The sequence below is a fragment of the Neltuma alba genome, unplaced genomic scaffold (assembly GCF_004799145.2).
Source record: "Neltuma alba isolate B1F8T4 unplaced genomic scaffold, ASM479914v2 tig00010670_pilon, whole genome shotgun sequence".
Lineage (NCBI taxonomy): Eukaryota > Viridiplantae > Streptophyta > Magnoliopsida > Fabales > Fabaceae > Neltuma > Neltuma alba.
The window spans coordinates 21,406-32,197 of record NW_021635513.1 but is presented as its reverse complement, the minus strand read 5'-3'; the positions used below and the strand labels follow the sequence as shown (position 1 = coordinate 32,197).

Here is a 10,792-nt window from a genome sequence, read left to right as displayed (position 1 = left end):
ACTTGCTGCTTGAATTCTCGTTCTGTTCATGACTCCGCTACATCTATTCTTCCAGAGTAACCAGCATATGTAGCAAAAAACTCTTCTCCATGGCCATCTGTTGAAACCATCCTTTGCCAGTTCGTTGCTGAAGTTAAATTTTATCCACACCTGCAAATCAGAGCAAAAGAAATCTAGGAGAAAGTTAGCTTTAATAACTTTGACCCACACATTTCGGGCCATCTCATAATCACGCAGGATATGTAAAACACTCTCTTCTTTTTGACACTCGAAAGGGCATTCCTCACTAATCTCTATTCCTCTGCGAGCTTTGAGAGAATTTGTCGGGAGTCTCTCATGAATAACTTGCCAGAGGAAGAATTTGACCTTTTCCGGAATCTGAAGTTTCCAAACCTTCTTCCAATGGCCAGTGGTAGTTAGCTCCTGTTGCAGGATTTTATAAGCTGATTTGATGGTGAAACTTCCATCATTGCTTCCTTTCCAAATGAATCTATCTCCTTCCACATCCATCGGGACCTTGATTCCCTTAACGATGTTAACAATCCATGGAGGCAAAAATCTCTCCCATTCCTGTATCTTCCAATGTCCACTTTCCGTCACAAAAGAACGTACCGTGGCTGTAGGTTCTAACAAGTGCACATTCTTATCTACATAATGAATTAAGGGTTCCTCTAGTGGAGTCCAAGCGTCCCACCAAAAATAGGTAGTTGCACCATTCTTTATCTGTCTACCTATCTTTTTCTGGAATCTATCCCAAACAGTTGTAATACTTCTCCAAACAATAGAGGAATTACTTTTTTTACTGATTAAGGGATAGATGTCCCTCCCACAGTCATATTTGGCTTTCAGGCACTGAATCCATAGTGCTTCAGGCATCTCAGTGGTTCTATAATTGCCCTTTCTGTTATGTTTTTGGAAGGGAAAAAAGTTATTTTGTTGTCTCCTGTCTCAAGTTAATGCATCATAAAATCGCATCCATATAATATAAATAATTACTCTATATTATAATATAGAATTTATTCATTTATCTGGAAAGGGTAATTTATTCATCCTGCAATGGCGTTGATTATTTTTCCTCACATGCTGATTTTATCTTCACAGCACTTTTTAAACATGCTCTTTCTTCCCCCCAACACAGGTGATTTATTCTATTTCCATGCTGATATTATATTAATACAAATTCCGTAGCTGAACAAAATTCTTTTTAAAAAAAAAATTGTGTTTTTCTCTTGCTTCACGAATAAAATTTTACCTTATAATCCTGTGCATTGCAAGGCACACATACAGGACAACAAAAGTGACTGTTCTAATATATTACCTCCGGTCCTAATTATAAGAGTCAGTTGACTAATTTGAGGAGATTAAGAAAGTAAATGGAGTTAGTTATTTGTCTTAAATAGGTGTTGTCTTTTTTTAAATATCCTTGCTAATCAAGTGTATTGATTAAAACTATCATTATTAGAAGGGCTACTTTGACAAAAAAATGTATAAATATGAGAGACAAAGTGGATTGAAATCTTATATTTAGGACCAAAATAAAAATCAAACAGGGTCTTATATTAAGGACAGGAGGGTAGTATGTTTGAAGGATTGTTAATGGTTATTTAAATATATCTAATTTACACAAATCCATTATATTGGGCTTTTTTTGGGCCAGCTATATTTGAAAAGCCATGTTCGGATCAAGCGAGAAAATTCATACCATATCTTGAAACAAACGAAATAGTGATAGGTTAAGATATGATCTCCCATTTTTACCCAAAAAAAAAAAAAGATTTACATAATGCTGTCTCTGTTAGCAAGAGATTTCGATGTCCCCCCCCTTCTGAGGAGGGGCATGATGTTCAACCAGTGACCGTTTGATCTTTATCTAATTATCATTTTTGTGGCCATTGATTATTCTTTATATCTCAAATAAAGTCTAATAAGAAGACACATGTGAACAATATTTTTAAAAAATTTTTTTTGACTGGAAATACAAAAAATTAAGTTTTTGACTTAAAATATTAAACAAATAATTTGTATTATGCACGAAAATTAAATAGAATTGTTTATCATCATTTTATGACGTCAAGGTTTTCTTTATCTTAGTCAAGGAATTGCATGATTGTATATATTTTTTATTATACTGGTCAGAAAATAAACAATTATATAGGACTATGCTGGAATCAAAATAATGCATACGCTTGTTAACCGCAAAAGAGGCACACGCTCGGGCAGTGATTACCAAAACGAGCGTACTCCACATTGGCCCAAAGCGAAGGCCCAAGACCATAGTTAAGGGAAGTGCTTGTCTAACGGTCCGGAAACCGGTAATGGGTCCAAATGGCGCGCGACATTACTACAGACGTGGTGGGAAGTAGGAACTAGGAGGCCGCAAAATTTCAATTCCCATCTCTTAACCTATAATATATTGAAGCTAACCGTTGAATGTTGATGTTAATGGTTTAATTTTAACAAATAAATGGTTTCGATCTTTCTTTCTCCAGGGAAGCAAGGGTCCTGGTCGTGATTCGAAAAAGAATATGCCATTGTTATGTTACTCCCACACAATCTGAGATGCCAAATCGGCCAGTTTTTTCTTGTGCTCCCACATTCACGCTTTTCCATTTCTTTCTTGATCTCGTTTATCAGTGTTGTTTGCGTGAGTGCTGTTTGATTCGAGAATTTTCTCGTCGACGGTGCGTTCCGTGCACTTCTATATCGTCTTCATCATTGTCATGTACATGATTCTGGTTCTGGTTCTTGAAGCGAACTTTGTTTCAATACTTTTAACACAATCAGATTAATCTTATCTTAAGATCGGAATGAGCTCCCGTAAGCAGTCTGCGGGCTTTCTCGACACACTTAAAATGGAGAGTGTTCGGACTATTCTAACCCGCACTTATCCTTATCCGCATGAGCATTCCCGCCACGCTGTCATTGCCGTTGCTGTGGGCTGCCTTTTCTTCATTTCATCTGATAACATCCATACTCTTGTAGAGAAATTAGATAACAATGTTAAATGGTGGTCTATGTATGCTTGTCTGTTTGGTTTCTTTTATTTTTTTTCATCACCATTTATTGGGAAGACTATCCAGCCAAGCTATTCAAATTTTAGTCGATGGTGAGTTTTCCCCCCTTTCTTTGAGTTATTGTTATTTTGCTTTGTACCTTCTCTAATGTGTATCACTATAATGCTTACATGTTATTATATTTACTATAAGGAACTAGCATGATTAATAATCATTTGGTAAATGCTTTGCAGGTACATAAGCTGGATCTTAGTAGCAGCCGTGTACCATCTTCCCAGCTTTCAGTCCATGGGGGTTGATATGAGGATGAATCTCTCTCTGTTTCTAACAATTTATGTCTCTTCTATTTTATTTCTTGTAGTCTTTCACATTCTATTCCTTGGCCTCTGGTACATTGGTCTTGTTTCACGTGTGGCTGGAAAAAGACCAGAAATCTTGACCATTTTACAGAACTGCGCTGTGAGTCTCCAGGTTTCTTTGCCATTTTAAATCTTGGTAACCCACAATATTGTTCTGATGCCTTGTTTTGTACTAAAAGGTGATTAGCGTGGCATGCTGTGTATTTTATAGTCACTGTGGCAACCGTGCCATCTTGAGAGGAAGACAACTTGATCGAAGAAATTCTATTTGGTTTTCTTTTGGGAGTCAGGAAGGGAGAAACGCATGGCTCGCAAATTTTCTTAGGATGAATGAGTTGAAGGATCGGGTCTGCTCTTCCTGGTTTGCCCCAGTTGGATCAGCAAATGATTATCCTCTTTTGTCCAAGTGGGTTATTTATGGCGAGGTACTCAACAATACTGTGAAACATACAGAACATACTATTCTATGATATATATGTAAGTCAATACTGGTTTGTCCACCATTTTGCGATCATATTCTTTTGCTGTTTTAGCTAGCTTGCAATGACTCAAGCCAAGGCTCATCGGACGAAATATCTCCCATTTACTCACTTTGGGCTACATTTATTGGGCTTTACATTTCAAATTATGTAGTTGAAAGGTCAACTGGGTAAGTACTTGTTTATAGTTGATTTTGTGAGCTAAATTTGGTTGGTTGCCAGCAAAATGAAGTATGAATATATTTTTTAATGGTTTCAACTGGATGTTGTCCCCCCCCCCCCCAACTTGAGAAAGATGATGATGATTATTATTATTGTTATTGTTATTAATTTCTGCCTCCCTCTCCCCCTTCAATTAGATATCAATTGATGTTTTGCTTACATGTATGTTGTCTCTGATGCCCTGCTGCTGCTGCTCAAGATTTTAAATTTCAATAATAATCCAAATAAAAACTAAACAAGTAAACAAGTGTGGTGATTTTTTTTTCTTTTATCTACAAAATGCCATTCAGATAAATAGAGAATAATAAAATAGTAATTATCTATTTCTGCAGTTGATGTTATATTGCTAGCTTTCCAACAAGTAGAGTCATTATATCTTTAGTGAGAACTCGGTGAATCACTTCAGTTGGAAGTACTATGATTTCACATCATATGATATAAGTATATTTTACACTATTTCATTTCACATTTACGTTTTATGTCTGAAAAATTAACAGGTGGGATCTTTCTCATCATGTGCCAGTTGAAGAATATGAAAAGCTCAAAAAGAAAGAAATGAAGCCTGACTTTTTGGATATGGTTCCTTGGTATTCTGGGTATGTATTCGAAACTTGTTCTTTCTAATTTATTTTTAATACTTCTTCAGGGGCTATTGAATTGTAAATGGGTTAGTTGCTTACATGCTCTCCACATTCAACGACGCAGAACATCAGCTGATTTATTCAAAACTGTATTTGACCTCTTGGTGTCAGTAGCTGTATTTGTTGGTCGTTTTGACATGCGTATGATGCAGGTACTCTCTTTTTGTTGGACCATCATTATATTGTCAGAATATCTCATTTTAATTCATTTTTTTATACAGAAAAGTTATTTGCATATTTGCTTGGATGTGACAAACCTTATTTTCATCAACAGGCAGCAATGAGCAAGGTTAATAATGGAGATCAACAAGGTGATCTTCTCTATGATCATTTCAGTGAGAAGGATGATTTTTGGTTTGACTTTATGGCTGATACTGGTGATGGTGGGAACTCATCATTTGCTGTTGCACGGCTACTTGCTCAGCCATTCATTTGTCTAAGGAAAGGTGATTCTGTGCATACCTTGCCTCGTGGAGATTTGCTACTTATTGGAGGTGATCTTGCGTAAGTTGGTGCAATTAATTTGTTATGCCGATAATGACTATATGATCAGTGGTCACCCACTTACCTTGTAAGGTTACTGGCAATAGCAAGTCGACACCATATGATGTGATGGTGCTTGATTAAGAAATCTTCTGTCTGAGTTTGGGTTTTGATCATTGGAGGTCTAAATTCAAGCGTTGAAGACAGAATCTTTCTTATGTTTTTCTCGAATATCATTGTGAGATGTTCAAAAGGTTCAGAGAGAAATATTTGTTCTAAGAAAACAACTTATGATGATAAAAGATTAGAATTACAAAAAAAATATTTGGCAGATATTACAAAAAAGAAATGTTCGATTATCCTGCAAATCACATTATTCTTTTTACATGATTTTCTTGGACACAATTTCTGATGGGGTAATCAACACAGATTATTCTCGCACCTCATCCTTAAACACTAGGAAACTAAGAGCGATTTGGTCTTATCAGTTTCTTAGAATAAAATGAAGTTAAAATACCAAAAAAATTTAAAAGCAAATGCAGTCAGAATTGTTAAATTAATGACAAGTTCCAATTCTAGGACCAAGATATTGTGCCTGCAAAGCCACTGCTGCCATTCTTTGAAAGTTTCTGTAGCTTTGCCTTCTTTGTTATCCCTTTCAGGCTTCGCTACCACCTTAGCATGGTCTAGATAATTGGCTAAGCGAACGTTATGACTTGTTTGACAATCGTTATCATGTGATGGTGTCAAATTCAAAGCATATCATTGTTGACATTTTAAGTTTATGATGGCATCTTCTGGAATAGAATGTATCATCCTGGATTCCTGGTGGGAGAATACTTTGATTTTGAATAATGCAATGATTTGGTTGTCCATGATTTAAGGCATCAGATGAGTTCTGTGCCCTCCTTCCCTCCCTCCCTCCCCCCTCTCTCTATATATATCTGAACTTTTTATTGTCCGTTGACTATATCTTTACTTTGTGTAATGATCGTTTCCTATTCTGTTTTAGATATCCTAACCCGTCAGCATTCACATATGAAAGGCGTCTCTTCGTTCCTTTTGAGTATGCTCTCCAACCTCCTCCATGGTATAAAGCAGAGCATGTTGTAAACAAACCGGAGGCACCTTTTGGGAAGCACTGAAGCAGTACATGGACCTCAGTGTTTTATAATTCCTGGAAACCATGGTTAGTGTACACTTCGACTTGAGCCACTCTGAATTGTCTTTTCGCGGAACTCATGCAATAAATCATATTTTCCCTCCTGAAATTCCCCCTTTCTATCTTTCCTTTCATAGATTCTAAATAATTTTTCCATATTTAATGCCAATGTAATGTGGTAATCTTCATGGATTTACAGACTGGTTTGATGGACTTCATACCTTTATGAGATATATATGTCATAAAAGTTGGTTAGGTGGGTGGTTCATGCCCCAGAAGAAGAGTTATTTTGCTTTGCAACTTCCTAAAAGATGGTGGATTTTAGGGCTTGATCAAGCACTCCATGGTGATATTGATGCTTACCAATTCAAATTCTTTTCAGAGCTTATAACGGAGAAGGTATCCTTCATGTTACTTTGATATGTTCGTGGAATATCATGAACGTTTCATGGCAAATGGCTTCTTCAATAAGTGTTTTATTCCTGCAAAGGTCAATGCATGAGAAGCACTGTTATTTCGAAAATCGATCCATAGCTGTATTACGGGCCCATTCGATGCCTAAGCACTTTGTTCTCTAGGTCTCTAGCACATGTATCATTGACCTTTTCTTGGCCATGCAGTTTGAAATATTTCAAAATGCAGCAGTTGTCATGCAATGCAAAAAATGACTTGAGCTTAAATAGAATTCTAAAAGCATGAATAGAGATGATGATTGAAGTTAAATTTGAATTGCAAATCTCTAGTTTCAATTCTTTTTTTTTTTGGCACTCGTTATAATCCCTTTATTTTAATTTAAAATATTTATTTAAAACTTAATTTTCTTATATTGCTCTCTTTTTCACTAGTTAATTTGTTACGCATACAGACCCCTCTCCCTACTTGGATATTAAATTTAGAAATTTTCTTATCTTTACATATCGTATTACATATGATACACTTTTCTATTAATACTTCTCACATTGAAAGTGACATTATGAAATAATAAATAATTATATTAAATGATTACCTCTCTCCCTTGTTAGTTTGTTATAGGAAAACTTCCATGAATATTCCTAAATCTTTTTTATAACAAATCAAATGGTGAGTTTCGTGCGTTGCATGAAAATTCATATAGCAAGCCACACTATTTATAATCTCTGAGTCACGCAATTTGTTATAAGTTCTAGTAATATGTAGATAATGAAGATATTAAAAGTGAAAGGTCTGTGAAAAAGGTATGCTGTTAGCATTGCCTAGTAAACTTAAAAGTACCTTCCTCCCTCTGAACCCTATTTTATCTATTCTTTTGGATAATATGACAATGTACGACTCACTTGTGTACCATACTACAAGGAATTCAATTACTATCAGCAAATATTTCCTGCAATATCTAGTTCGTTAATGAAGTTCATTTTGCTATATTCATCACTAACTCCACTATTCATGTCCTCCTTAGTCACCCTCCCTACCTCTCCCTTTTTTCCCTCCAGTTATGAACGCTCATGTCTCTGAATCTCCGACCTGTGATACAATTCATTTTTTGTTTCATCAGATGGTCGATATACTTCCCCTTTTAAAAATGTTACTGACCGCAATTCTGGGTTTTCCTTTTTTTTTTTTCTGTGAAAAATTATGGAATGTCCCCCCCCGGGTGTACATGTTTTGTACCTCTCTAATTTGACCAATCCTCCGGTTAAGCATACACCCTAATGTGATCGTGTTTGATTAAGGTTCAAGAGGATGATTCTGTGATCATCATGACGCATGAACCCAGTTGGCTTCTTAATTGGTACTGGAACGTTGCTTCTGGGAAGAATGTTTCGCACCTAATTTCTGATTATTTAAGAGGAAGATGCAAACTTAGACTGGCTGGGGACTTGCATCATTACATGCGTCATTCTTGTGTAAAATCAGAAGGGCTAGTCCATGCTCAACACCTACTCATAAATGGCTGCGGTGGGGCCTTTCTACATCCAACCCATGTTTTTAGCAAATTCCATGAATTTGATGGCCTTTCCTATGAATGCAAAGCTGCATATCCTTCCTTTGAAGACTCAGGCAGGGTAATTGTGACGTTGATATTTGCTTACAACTTTGTTGCTCTTAATCGGTGCCAACTTAATGATGTGTATCACCATTCTAGCACATGATTATACAACATGTTTGGCCTGGTGCAGATTGCTTTAGGAAATATACTAAAATTTCGCAAGAAGAACTGGCAATTTGACGTTATTGGTGGAATCATATATTTTGTGCTGGCCTTTTCAATGTTTCCACAAGTGAGTTTTTCCATTTCGTTGTTTGCTATTTTGAGATATATTGCGTTCATTCTCAACTGAAATTATGGCTTTAAAGCCATTTCTGTGTCGTTCTTTCGTTTTTCTGTCTTGTAGAACAAGCAAGAGCTAGAATAAGTGATATTTTATGCCATTAAGTCGTGACTGTTTTCTTTGACATGATTTATAGTGTGACCTCAATCACATCCTGCAAGATGATTCATTTTCTAGTCAATTGAGGAGTTTCTTTCGTACTGTGGGGAATGGATTTTCATACATCTTGGAGCACTCTTATGTTTCACTAGTGGGATCTATGATTTTGCTGATTGCAGCAAATTCTTTTGTTCCCCCCAAAGTGTCATGGAAGAAACGAGCAATTATTGGAGTTCTTCATGCAACTGCTCACCTAACTGCTGCTTTGACACTCATGTTACTTATGGAACTTTGTGTCGAAACCTGTATCAGACATAAATTACTGGCGACTTCCGGTAGGTTTCTGTTCTCCAATTTGCTTTCATAGAATCATTCTCACTTCTAAATATGTCGTAATTTCGTGAGGCTCCAGATCGTAAATGCTTATATCGTAAATAACCTTTTTCCATCCGGTCATGTTATCTTCAATTTGATGTGGATTATGCGGATAGGCAATGAATTGCCAGAACTCAATATTGTTTTTCTTCTTGGCCCGAGATATTTTTATGACCCTAAGCTCGTGAATTTACGACAATAAAAATGAAAAATAATTTTGACGCTTTATAGATTATGGTCGTTACTATGGAGTTTTTTCGGGGGTATGATGCTAAGGTAGCTTCTGTATCACCCAGGTTATCACACTTTATATCAGTGGTATCGATCAATGGAAGGTGAGCACTTTCCAGATCCAACTGGCCTTCGATCTCGTATGGAACAATGGACATTTGGACTTTATCCAGCATGTATTAAGTATTTGATGTCTGCATTTGATGTTCCAGAAGTAAGGAAGCTCTCTAGGCTCCCTCGATCTCAGATTGTTATGACCCTGATTACTGTCTAATCAATGGAGAGAATTTTCTCAGGTCATGGCTGTCACGCGAAACCATATTTGCAAGAACGGAATGGGGTCACTTTCTCGAGGAGGCGCCGTGATATATTATGCTTCAGTCTTCCTGTACTATTGGGTCTTATCAACCCCAGTTGTTTCATTTGTGTTTGGAAGCTACTTGTACATTTGCATCAACTGGCTTCACATCCACTTTGATGAAGCTTTCTCGTCCCTACGAATTGCTAATTACAAGGCATTCACAAGATTTCATATTAATTCCGATGGTGACCTTGAAGTCTTCACTCTTGCGGTTGATAAGGTAAAAAAATCCATAATTTTCCCTGAACAGCTGTTTTATACAAGGTGGGACTTTGAGTCGGGAAATACTGGGCCACTCGACGCCGTCATTCACATTAGTTTTCGTAATAATTTTATAGGAAAAGGATTAGCACACGCCCTGCTGTGTAGATCTCTAAAGCCCCAAAACAGCCTTGCTATTTAATCCAGACTCACTGCTCTAAGCTTGAGAAATGAATTGATCATGACTTGGAAACAATACAACTCGAGTGTTATTGTTCTAAACTGCTGGGCGTGTATAATGATCAGACAATTTGTTTAGCTGATGTCACTCTCATGTTAAGCTTCTAGAGCACGATGATAAAATGGCCTGTTCTAAATGCTGTTAATTTAATATATGATCATTTTTTATGATTTTCGCGGGAATTTGATTTGCTTTCTTCGGTTTATGAAACTGGGACGCCATTTTGCTAGCGCAGGTTCCAAAGGAGTGGAAACTAGACCCTGATTGGGTTAGAGAGCCAATAGATGCAGAGCAGTTGAGCTATTTGAGAAGGTATCCCAGCAAATGGAGGGCGGCTACAGCACAGCAGGACCCTGTGCAGTCTGTTAAAATTATTGACCATTTCGTTATTCGGCAAACGGATAAGAATAATAGGGGAACGCGAACAGAATCGTCCGCTAATGAGGCTCTTCAGTGATCTGGTTCTCCGCAGTCTGGGAGTAGGAAGGACTCAAACCTTTTCAAATGTCATGCATTGTAAATAATCGGTTCCATTCATCATGGCTCAACATATTGTATCCTTCTAAAAAGTAATTGAAAGGAACAACCTTTACATGTTAAGGTTAAGCTCTTCGC

General features: G+C 36.9%; 1 pseudogene; it reads left to right on the top strand.

Moving 5' to 3' along the window:
• The first annotated feature begins 2,493 nt into the window (after positions 1-2,493).
• Positions 2,494-10,783, top strand: LOC114758104 (uncharacterized; annotated as a pseudogene).
• Positions 10,784-10,792: the final 9 nt, after the last annotated feature.